The 12,277-nt window shown below is 52.7% G+C and overlaps 1 protein-coding gene across 3 annotated transcripts in view; it reads left to right on the forward strand.

The window, feature by feature from the left end:
• The window catches only part of SLC45A4 (solute carrier family 45 member 4), a 94,874-nt gene that overhangs the window by 11,056 nt on the left and 71,541 nt on the right, over window positions 1-12,277 (forward strand). The window contains exon 1 of one of the 3 annotated variants that reach the window (XM_077351381.1): window positions 8,083-8,711. The exons of 1 other annotated variant lie outside the window; for it this stretch is intronic. The gene's annotated coding sequence lies outside the window, so the exon portion shown is untranslated. Of the gene's footprint in view, window positions 1-8,082; window positions 8,712-10,644; window positions 10,845-12,277 lie in introns of those variants that run through there. One more of the 3 variants, XM_077351375.1, reaches the window with a different exon arrangement.

Here is a 12,277-nt window from a genome sequence, read left to right on the forward strand (position 1 = left end):
GGCATCTAAGCTGGGTCAGCCCTGGTTGATCTTTGGAGGGGCTGAGGTTGCTACGCAGAGGCAGGCAACACCAAAGCGATCCCTGGACATCTCTTGCCTTGAAAGTTCTACAAGGATGCCATAAGTCAGTTGCAACTTGGTAGTACTGCTAGTTGGCTCCTAGGAGGAACCTAAGAAGCTGGGTTATACTCCCAAAATGTTAGAGGAGCCAAATACTGTCTGTTCGCTGCTTCTTGACATGTCACAAAGGCCTTGTGTTTGTTGTGTGACGACACTGAGACTTCAAAGGAAATGTCACCCAGATTCATGCATGCCCCTTTCTCCTTGCCACACGGCACCAAAGAGGTCACCGCCTTTCCCTATGTGCTGTTTGCGCCTTAATCAACACCACAGAGCATCTGTTGGCTGCATTGCCAAACTTAGGTGCAGCCCCCAAGAGAGCCTAATTTCAGAAATTGAGCCAATAGTTGCTTGGAGTGGGGGAATGGGAGGATATGACAGTCCTGACTTGGGCCGGTTACAAATTCCCACCATCTCTTTCTCACATGTAAATTGACTCCATAAAGCAGGGATGGTCAAACTGTGGCTCTCCAGATGTCCGTGGAGCCCCTGGGGCTCATGGTAATTGTAGTCCACGGACATCTGGGAATATCCAACCCTGCCATAGAGTCCACCCCCCCCCCCCAGATCAGACATTTTCTCCAGGTGAACTGATCTGTCACCTGGAGATCTGTAATAATAACAGGAGATCTCCAGCCACCACCTGGGGATTGGCAACCCTAGCCTGTCTGCCCCTATAGGCCAGGTTTGGCTGTATGGAGCTTAAAAGCTTCTCCCTCTGTGCTAAAGCACCCGGGGTGACCTCAGTCTGGGCATTCTCTCTCTCTCATCCAAGCCAACCTCTTGGGTTTTTGCAGTGGTCCTGCAGAGGGAGGGTTAACCACACACACACCCCCCACCCCAAGCGCCTCGGGATCAAAGCTGTGATCGATGTAGCTGTTTTCTGCCTTTATAGCCAGAGCTGCTGGGCCAGGGGCCAAACCCCTGTCCTTGGTGGTAAATCACTGCCGAGCGTTCCGCTGGGGTCAGGGATGCGGGAGGCTTTGACAGATGAAGGGTGGTTTACGCCAGGCCTTAAAATAGCTTCTCTGACTCGGGCTTGGCTGCCTGTCTGTTCCCCTGAGGGCTGCCTGACGGGGTGGGAAAACCAGGCTCCTTCGACTGGGCTCAGGGCCTCGGGCAAGTAGGGTGTCTGGCTGCGGAATGGCTGAGGACGCTTGTGCCTCATTGGGTGATCCATGTGTCACTCATCTCCCGGGAGCCGTGTAATGAGGCTTATGAAACGGGTGGGTCTTTTGCAGGGCCGGGGGGGACCTACCAGCTTGTTTACTGCTTGCTATGTGGAAAGTCCTTTCAGCAAATGAAGGTGCCCATAATGCCACTACTATGGATTTGAAATATGATGGTAGAACCTCCTTGGATGTTCATGTTGGGAAGAATACCCTAGCATCCAGTGCTAGAACCGTTCCGATACTTTCTCGCAGCAGGCTGGGAGATTCCTGGTGGTTCGGGGAGGTAGAGACTGGGGACGGCAGGATCTGGGAAGGGAGAGACCACAGCACAGTATAACACCATCACATCAACTCTCTTAACCAGACATTTTCTCCAGAGGAACTGGTCTCTGTAGCCTGGAGAGGTCAGTTGCTATTCCAGATCTACAGGCACTACCTGGAGGTTGGCAACCTTAGTTCACAATGTGACCTTGGCCCAGTCACAGTCTCTCAGACTCACCTACCTTGCAGGGTGGTTGTAAGGATATAATGGAGAAGAGAGTGATATAAGGAATGTTCTCCAGGAATGTTAAGCCTGGAGAAAAGGAGGTTGAGAGGGGACATGATAGCCCTCTTTAAGTATTTGAAAGGTTGTCACTTGGAGGAGGGCAGGATGCTGTTTCTGTTGGCTGCAGAGGAGAGGACACGCAGTAATGGGTTTAAACTACAAGTACAACGATATAGGCTAGATGTCAGGAAAAAGTTTTTCACAGTCAGAGTAGTTCAGCAGTGGAATAGGCTGCCTAAGGAGGTGGTGAGCTCCCCCTCACTGGCAGTCTTCAAGCAAAGGCTGGATACCCACTTTTCTTGGATGCTTTAGGATGCTTAGGGCTGATCCTGCGTTGAGCAGGGGGGTGGACTAGATGGCCTGTATGGCCCCTTCCAACTCTATGATTCTATGATTCTATGATTCTATAAGCCACTTTGGGATCCTGTTGTGGAGAAAGGCAGTGGATGGATGGATGGATTATTATAGACAGGTAGATAGACTGATAGATGATGGATAGGTGGGTGGATGGATGGGTGGGTGGGTAGATAATAGATAACATAGATATATAAGTAGGAAGGTATGTAGAGAGAGATGGATGGATTTTCAAGATGAGACATTCAGAGGTGGTTTGCCTCTTCATGGCAACCCTTAGGTCGTCTCCCCTCCAAGGAACAGCCAAGACTTGACAAGATCAGGGTTGGCAGGCCCATCCAGATCGCAAATTTACAGGGTCACCACTGAGCAGCGATATGCACGTGCTTAAAAGGGTGACCACTGGGGAAGTCCAGGGTCACTCTGCAGAGGCAGACAAAGGCAGGCCACCCCTGGACCTCTCTTGCCTACAAAACACCCTGAGGTCACCATCCGTGGGCTCCAACCTGACAGCCCTTCCCACCCCAAAGGAGGTAGGCGGTGGTGCCTCCATAACCCTGGTTTCCAGGTCAGAATTCACATTGCTGGGGCGGGGAGGCCCGTATTCTGGAGGATCGGAGGGTTGGTTTATTTTTCAAACAAAAGGCGCTCACGGATTTCGCCTGCCTGTGCAGCTCTCGGAGCCGAGGGCCGTTGGCTTGTTCACAGTTTCCTTTCCTTCCGCCCTCCAGCAGAAATGTTGTCTTAAGTGACTTTCCCTGACACTTTCAGGATCCCCCGAAGGATGATACAGGAAGCAGCGAATTTCCTCTCCGTTCACTTTCTATTCACAATCCATGGGAGTTCCCAACTTAACGGGTGACGGATTGCAAGTTATCTGACCTGCAGCTGCCTGCAATTAGGCAAAGGAATTTCTATTGCTTGGCTGGGCGAAGGCCGAAACCTGCAGATCCTTGCTTGGCGACCAGGAGAGTCTTGGTTTCCAAAAATATGGCTTTCCCTCTTAAACCTTGGCCTTCTACTTTGGCAGGTGCAAGTGGCTACAAACACAAAAAGTGGGGGGAAGGGGGGGCGGGGAAAATCCCTGGAGATTTGGGTTGGAGCCTAGGAAAGTTAGGGACCTCAGGGGCTCCCCTCTAATCACCAGGCATTTCCCACCCCGGATTTGGCAACCCTAGAATCATGGGGTTGGAAGGGACCTCCAGGGTCATCTAGTCCAACCCCCTGCAGAATGCAGGAAATTCACAAGTACCTGCCCACCCATGGTGACCCCAATTCCATGCCCAAATAATGCTCCCTCCCCCCCAAAAAACCCCACAGAATCCCTGGCCAGTCTGGCCTGGAGGAAATTTGCCTCCTAACCTCAAAGTGGCGATCGGCATTTCCCTGGACATGCAAGAAAGGGTCACAAGAGCCCAGATCCGACCCAGTCCCTTCTGCCCGCCCACTCACCATCTGCCTAAATTCACAGAATGAGCATTTCTGTCAGATGGCTATCTAGCCTCTGCTTTAAAATGTCCAAAGAAGGAGAACCCACCACCTCCCGAGGAAGCCTGTTCCACTGAGGAACTGCTCTGTCAGGAACTTCTTCCGGGTGTTTAGCTGAAAGTTCTTTGGTTCTGGCCTGACCATCTGGGGCAACAGAAAACAACTCCGCTCTACCCTCTATACCAGGGGTAGTCAACCTGTGGTCCTCCAGATGTCCATGAACCACAATTCCCATGAGCCCCTGCCAGCAAATGCTGGCAGGGGCTCATGGGAATTGTAGTCCATGAACATCTGGAGGACCACAGGTTGACTACCCCTGCTCTATACGACAGCCCTTTGAGTACTGGAAGATGTATCTTCTGCCTCTGAACCTGCCATTTTCTGCAGGAGAGCTGATCTCTGTATTGTGGGGCTCAGCTGTAATTCTGGTTCCCCTCTAGGCCTGGAGGCTGGCAACCCCAATTACAACCCATCGGTACAAATACACCCCCCATGTTCTATAGACCAGCTATCATTCCACTGGTTATTTATTTTTAATAAAGAAACTTAACAGCCAAGGCCTTTGACACAATTTCCTTCGGAACGCACAGCTGAGCAGGCCTTTGATACCTGCTGTGACTCCCCGGCTCTTCCGAAATCAGGGGTCCCCCGCTGCTGTGTTTTGAGCAGCACAAGAGCCAGGCTGTAGGTGTCCTTCCTTATTGGCTCTATAAAGGGCACCTTGACACTGGTCCAGATGAAGCCAAAGTCTGACTCTTAATAAATTACTGATTAACCTCCTTTGATCAAGAGGAGATTCGGCAGATACAGTTAAGATAACTTAATCAAAAATTTGTGCTTCTCCAGCCAAGTGTTTACAGCAGGGGTAGTCAAACTGCGGCCCTCCAGATGTCCATGGACCACAATTCCCAGAAGCCCCTGCCAGCGTTCGCTGGCAGGGGCTTCTGGGAATTGTGGTCCATGGACATCTGGAGGGCCGCAGTTTGACTACCCCTGGTTTACAGCATGGGTTAGTGAGGGACTTGCTTGGCTTCGGCCGATGCTACGAACTGACCAGCAAGGAGAAGCATCTTTCCAAAATCTCCTGTTCCCCCTGCCTGCTGTCCAGCCCGTCCCTGCTTGACTTCATCCTACCATTGTTTTGTTGGCCATATTCTTGGAAACACTATGTGCCAGATGTTCTTCCCCACGTCCCATTCAGTTCGAAGAAATGCTGACCAATCAAAACTATCGGGGTCTTTTTAGAGAATTCATCTTCCGTTGATTGAAATGATTTCAGAACATTTATACTGAATATAAATGCAGGGATGGGGTTAAATCACAGTGCTCGGATGGCTCTTCAGGGTCATCCAGTCCAACCCCATGCAGCATGCAGGAAATTCACAACTTACCTGCCCACCCACAGGGACCCCAATTCCATGCCCAGATAATGCTCCCTTCCCCCCCCCCAAAAAAAACCCAGATTCCCTGGCTAGTGTGGCCTGGAATAAATTTGCCTTCTGATTCCAAAGTGTTGATCAGCATTTCCCTGGGCATGCAAGAAAGGGCCACAAGAGCCAAGCACCCACCCAGTCCCTTCTGCCCACCCACTCTCAATCTGCCTCAGTTCCCAGAATCAGCATTTCTGCTAATTGACTATTTAGCCTCTGCTTAAAATCTTCCAAAGGAGGAGAACCCGTCACCAATCGAGGAAGCCTGTTCCACTGAAAAACCACTCTGACTGCCAGGAACTTCTTCTGAATGTTCAGCCAAAAGTTCTCGGTGGATGGGAAACTCTTAAAAGGCTCTCAAGAAACTCTAGGGTTTCACAAAACCCTGGTTGGGACAGCCAACCAATTAATCTGTAGGGTCAACAACAGGGCACAGAGGCAGAGGCCTTCTCCTGGGATTCTCCCAGGTCTCCTGTCACTGCGATTTATAGGTTGACTGCCTCTGAACATGGAAGTTCCCTTTCTTCACTGTGGCTGTGAACCACCGAAAGACCTCTCCTCCATAGGCTTCTGTCTACAGCAAATTCCACATCTTAATCACTGATGTGGAGAAATTCAAATGGGTAGGCGTGACGAAGAGTGCACTCGAAAGCTCACGCCCTGAATAAATCTTTGTTGGTCTTAAAGGTGCTTGTGGATTTTGATGTGGACAAAGATTTCCTTTTGTTCATTCTGCATCTACCTGACCTTGGTTGCTTCAAAATGCCAATCAAGTGGACCTTCGTTATTTGAAAAATGCTTCCTGGCTTGAGGAACCCACCGGTCACTGGGAGGGTTGTCCAAGCAGAAGAGGCCACCATTACTTACATGTCTATGTATGAAGCTGCCTTCTATGATGGGTCTGTCAAGGTCAGTATTGCCCACTCAGGCTGGCAGCTACTCTACAGATCACTCTCAGGTGAAACTCATCACACACTATCTCATTCTTTTAATGGGGAATGTCAGGAATTGAACCCGGCAAATTCTGTATGCACAGCAGAGGCAGGACAAGGAGGAGGAGGAAAAGAAGAGCAGCAGCTGTGATGTGGGGTAGGGGGGTTGTGCCCTGCTTTTTACTACTTGGAGTTTCAAAGCAGTTTCCTTTCACCTTCCCTTCTTCTCCCCACAATAGATACTTGTGAGGTAGATGAGGCTGAGAGAGCTCTGAGAGAACTGTGTGTGGCCCAAGGTCACCCAGCTGGCTGCATGAGGAGTGGGGAACTGAACCCAGTGCTCCATATTAGAAGCTGACGCCCCTTGCCGCAGCCCCTTAAAGCCCATTCCCATGATATAATCTCCCAGTGTATTGTAAGGTCCGCAAGCAGTTGTGGACTGTGTGTGTGTAGATGGGGGGGGGCACAACAGCACAAGGAGTAGGATTGCCATTCTCCAGGTGACGCCTGGAGATCTCCCAGAATTGCAATTGATGTCCAGACTACAGAGGTCAGTTCCCCTGGAGAAAACGGATGTTTTGGAAGGGGGAATCTCTGGCATTGTAACCCCCTGAGCTCCCTGCCCCTAATCTCCAGCAGTTTCCCATCCCACCCCATCTCCTGCTAGCGGGCAGGGAGAACCCGGCAGCCCGACCTCCCCGCCTTCTCAATCCCAATTATCTCGGCTGCTCACTTCTGGGCCGAGGCGTGCTTCGTGGCTAGTTTGCCGTCCCTCAAAAAGGCACTGCGGGCAGAGTGTGAAATTGGCCATCTTTGAAAGGCTGTTTTGATGGACGGGCGAAGAACGGGAACGCCAGCGTTGTGGGCAGCCGGCCGGCCGCAGAGAATCAACTTAGTGGTGTGAATAACGGATCGCTTTGACAGGAAGTTGACCGCTTAACTAAAAGTTTTTGTCTCGAGGTTGCCCGTGAGTTAACTCAGTCTTCGGGAAAGTCACAAGACGGAAGACCACAAGTTTCAGGGGAGAGTGAGTTGAGCATCTCATAGCCCACCCCAAATTGTGTTAATCTTTGTGGCACCACCTGCCTTTGGCTCTTTTCTGGAGGATCGCTCTGTTGGTCTGCAGTAGAGTATGGTCTGGAGTAGACTCAAGACTCAAGTTGGTCAGCAGTAGACTCAAGGCCAGGAACACCTTAAGGACTGGCAATATTCTAGAGCAGGGGTAGTCAAACTGCGGCCCTCCAGATGTCCATGGACTACAATTCCCAAGAGCCCCTGCCAGCATTCGCTGGCAGGGGCTCGTGGGAATTGTAGTCCATGGACATCTGGAGGGCCGCAGTTTGACTACCCCTGTTCTAGGGGTCTGAGCTTTCAAGAGTCTAATCTCTCTTTATCAAATACAAAAAATTATGAAGTCTTTGGAGCAATGCTGTACCCTCCGTATCAACTTCATCTCCCAAGGAAACCTTGTTCCTCCAGTACGAAAACCAATGTGTGTATTGGTGACGGCCTCTGGAGCAGTGGATTGGGACCCTCGGATGAGCCACAAACCTCCTAGAACAAGCATTACCCTTTTGCTGAATTGGTAGGAAATTTAGGGCCAGTTGTCTTTCGCTGATCTGGAATCTTCCCTTTCCATCGGTAAGTTTTGTCCCTGTGTCACAGGGCAGGTTTCCCCTCGCCCTACGAGAACCCCTTTCCCCATGCGTCCCATCTTCCATCCCATAACACCCTCCCACCCCTGCCTCAATCTGAGAAGCGAAGCGACTTCCAGTTGCAGGAGTCTCCAGATTTTGACATGGAAACGGAGCAGCACAACGAGGCAGATGGGCCTAATGGGGATTGTGCAAGCTTTTCGCAGAGGGTCAGCTGCGGGATTCAAAGTCAGCCTGGGTGTAGCCCCCAAGGCTCCTCGGCTGCTGACCCTATCCCAAAACATCTCCGAAAACGCCATGTGCCGCAGAAAAGCCAGCTACTCTCCGACAACACTTGAGAGACCCATCAGGAGCTGCCACAGACAGCTCATCGGAGTGATTCATACGTCTCATCCAAGTTGCCACTGCTTTAATGCAAAGGGAAGAAAACACCGCACAGTCTGCTCAAGGAGAGAGCTGTTGACTTGCCAGAGAACAAGCAGTTAGGAGACGGTGCTTAAAAAACCCCTTCAGCTTGAGATTTATAACTGTCACAGTCAATTATAAACGGCATCTTTTTTTCCTGAATCCTCCCCGCTCTCCCTGCTGGTAGGAACCGGGGCGATTCACAGTCCGCGAAGACGGTTTCTTCTCTCTCGGGCTTTGGCGCTTGACGCTTTTCTGCTGCTCCTGCTGCTTCAAACTGCAGAGCTGGGAGGATCGCTGCATATGGCTCCCTCGTTCACAGGGCGACGATGCTGATTCCATCGGTGCACCGTAAAAACTCAGCCGGTTCGGCATTTCTGGCTGTCCTCAGAGCTCTGTGTGCACCGGCAGAGCTCAGACCCCGGATCTCCAGCGTGCAAGCAAGAACAGGCGGACGCGTCCTCTAGGAGCGGAATGTCAGGAGGCCAGCATCCCTCTGGCTCAGACGGCCGGCACCGGTAAATAACGGCATCTGCTTTCGGAAAGGGTAAATGGTTCCTGTGGGCCACAAGAGAGCTGGGCCCTGAGGATTCTCGTAGTATGTGAAGGTAAGTCCTTTCTATAGGAGTAGGGGTGGGTTCCTGTTAAGAAAGATATGTTGTCCTTATCTGCGTGGATGGAGTGTAGGGTCCCATGGGGTCCTGGTCAACAGTGGGGTTTGGGAAGGGGGGTAGGGTTGCCAGGAAATTCCTGGAGATTTCGGGAGGACAGGGGCATTAGAGGGGTCCAGTGCCCTAGAATCCACCCTACAAACCAGGGGTGGGCAAACTGTGGCCCTCCAGATGTCTGTGGATTACAATTCCCATGAGCCCCTGCCAGCGAATGCTGGCAGGGGCTCATGGGAATTGTAGTCCACGGACATCTGGAGGGCCGCAGTTTGCCCACCCCTGCTCCAAACCATCCCTTTCTCTATACTCCGAAGATGAGCTGCAAATCCAGGGCATCCCCAGGGCTCTTCTGGAGGTTGGCATCCCTAACGAAGGGCGAGATAAAAATGAGATGTGTTGCATCAAATTGCCCATCAAATTGAAATGCTGTTTTCTGGGCGTTACCCTGAAGTTCCCTAGGTGGCCTGGGGGGAAGTAAGTTCCTCTGCTTCACAGGGATGTTGTCACCGTCCTGCCCGGGTCACACTGACCTCAGTGGAGAAAGAGCAGAGCCCCAAGGTGGAGAACTAGAAAATGAAACCTGCGTAATTTCCTCAACAGGGAAGGCACCTGCCCAGATGTCCCATGGAGACTAGGCAAGTCAAAACACTAAGACAGAAATGTGTCAAGTAATGCAAGAGGAACCGGTTGTCCAATGTGTGAAACTGGATGCTGGACTAGAAGGGCCACTGGTCTGGTACTGCAGGCCTCTTCTGATGCTCTTAACAGGGAAAGATCTCAGTCTCTGTGCCCTGTTGTTGGTCACCTAGAGGAAATGGTTGTCTGAGTGAAACCAAGTGCTGGACTAGATGGACCCTCCCTGGTCTGATCCAGCAGGGCTCTTGTGATGTTCTTGTCAGGGAACAATCTCAGCCTCTCTGGCCTGTTGCTGGTCATCCAGAGGAACTGGTTGTCTATTGAGTGAGACAGGATGCTGGACTAGATGGACCCCTGGTCTGATCCAGCAGGGCTCTTCTGATGTTCTTATCAGGGAAAGATCCCAGCCCCTCTGCCCTGTTTCTGACCGTCCAGAGTAGGGATGTTCAAACTGCGGCCCTCCAGATGTCCATCTACTACAATTCCCATGAGCCAGCGAATGTTGGCAGGGGCTCATGGGAATTGTAGTCCATGGACATCTGGATGGCCGCAGTTTGAACACCCCTGATCCAGAGGAACTGGCTGGCCCCTGGGTGAGATAGGAGGCTGGACTGGACGGACCCTCCCTGGTCTGACCCAGCAGGGCTCTTGGGATGCTCTTGAGCAGGGGTAGTCAAACGGTGGTCCTCCAGATGTCAATGGACTACAATTCCCATGAGCCCCTGCCAGCATCGGCTGGCAGGGGCTCATGGGAATTGTAGTCCAAGGACATCTGGAGGGCCGCAGTTTGACTACCCCTGCTCTTGAGCATCTTGCCCCGCAGGTGGCTGGGAGCTTCCTTGCTTCTGCATTCCCAAAACTCTCCTCCTTGGGCAAAATGCGCATTCCGAGGTTGCCGCCCCCGGAGAGGAAGCCCCGCCCATCCCCGTGGGGGGTGCCGCCCGAGCAGGCAGGAGGCGAAGCGGGCGATCCCAAGCGGGGCAGCCCCCCCCCCCCGCCTCGCCTCACCCCACCCCCGCCCCGCCCTGGCCGGAGAGCCTGCTTGATTGACACGTCACAAGGGCGGACAGGTTCTACTCCCACCTCCGTCCCCCGCGCGGCAGCCAATGAGCGCGCGGCTCCTCGACGGCTGGCCAGGGGCGCCCCTTATTGGCCGCGCGCCCCCGCCCCCCTCCTCCAGGTCCGAGGCCCCGCCCCGCTCGGGGCTCCTCTGCATATTCATGAGGCGGGCGGGCGCGAGGGAGGGGCGGAAGCGGAAGCGTTGCGCGGAGACGGTTTCCGAGGAGCCGAGGCTATAAAGCGCCGGCCTGCCGCCCGCCGCCCGCTTCGGAGCCCGCCCGCCGCCCTCGACGCCCGCCTGCCTGCCCGCCGCGGACCCCTCGCCTGACGGAGCCCGCCCCTGGCCAGGGGAGCCGCCCCTCCCCAGCCGCACAGCAGGTAGGCGCGGCGCGACCGGCCTACCTCGCAGGGGGGTTGTGCGAGCGGAGCGCCTGCTTGTGAATTGCGTTCTCAGGGCTGGTTTTGCCGCTGCGTCAGGGAAGGTTTCGGGGCGGGAGGGAAAGGGCTTGCGGTTTGCTCTTTGCCTCCGGCTGTTTTGCCCTCCCGGCCTGCCGGGCTGGTTTGTTTATGTTTGTCCACGTGGATCTGCGGCTTTTTGTTGTCAGTTTTCTGCGCCGCCTTTCCCCAGTGGCCCAAGGCGGGTTGCAGCATCGATCTGGCTTGCTGGGTTAGGGTTGCCCACGTGGGTCTCTTTTGTGCCTGCTGCTGTTTTCCTTCCCTTTTCCAGCGTCTGCGCCCCCTTGGCCAAGGGTTCAGGGCAGTTTGTGCCATGCCCTCCTGAAACAATGAGATTTCTTTGAGATTTTTCATGCTATTCCCCCCATTGGCACGCCTTTCTCTTTTTTCTGTTGTATTCTCACAACAGCCCTGTGAGGTAGGCTAGGCTGAGAGCTAGCAAGCGGCCCAAGGTCACCCGGTGAGCTTCCCACAGCAGAGTCGGGATTTGAACTGGGGTCTTCCCGGTGCTAGTCTGATGCTCTGACCTTTATGGCACCTTGGCTCGACAGCACCCAGTGGGAGTATGTTATACTTAGAAATATATAATAAATAAATAAGTAAGTTATACTTGCCCAAGGTCAGCCAGATTGCAGCTTGTGAGCTAGAGTGGGGAATTTGAACCTAGATGGACATTCTAAAAACGGAGTTATCAGGGCCGTTTGTGAGCTGTCTGCCCTGGCCTTCTGCTTAAAAAAGCATGCAAGGGGGGCTTCATAACTTTATTCTTTTTGCTGTCCGTTCACAGCTGACCTATGGCAACCCATGGGATTCTCAAGGCAGGAGACCTTAAGTGGGTTGTTATTGCTTTCCCCTGCATTGCAGGTCTCCCATCCAAATAAAAGCCAGGGTCAAGATCTGACAGGATCAAGTTAGTCTGGGCTATTCCCGTCAGGGCAAAAGAGGCTTACAGGTAATTTTTTGAAAGGGGGCATGTGCGCATATTTCTTTATTGCATTTTTATCCTTCCCTTCTCCTGAGGAGCTGAGGATGGTGTATCAGTTCTGTTCTATCCCAGCAGCAACCTTATGATGTAAGTCAGTCTGATAGAGTGTCACCCAGTAAGCTGTGTGGCAAACTGGGATTTGAACCCCAGCTGCCTCAGACACTATTCTAGTTGCTGCAGCAGGTTGACTCTCAGAAGTACACAAAGTCTTGCGAAGGAGTAACGGCCAATATCCTCACATAAGTCTTTGCAAGCTAGGGCCCTAGCATGTACAGAGAATTCCCATTAGGAATGAAGGACTAGCAGTGAAGACTATAATAATAAAAAGAAACCAGCAGCTCTGTGGTTCCTGAAATGTGATCGGAGTTTC

The sequence above is a fragment of the Paroedura picta genome, chromosome 9 (assembly GCF_049243985.1).
Source record: "Paroedura picta isolate Pp20150507F chromosome 9, Ppicta_v3.0, whole genome shotgun sequence".
Lineage (NCBI taxonomy): Eukaryota > Metazoa > Chordata > Lepidosauria > Squamata > Gekkonidae > Paroedura > Paroedura picta.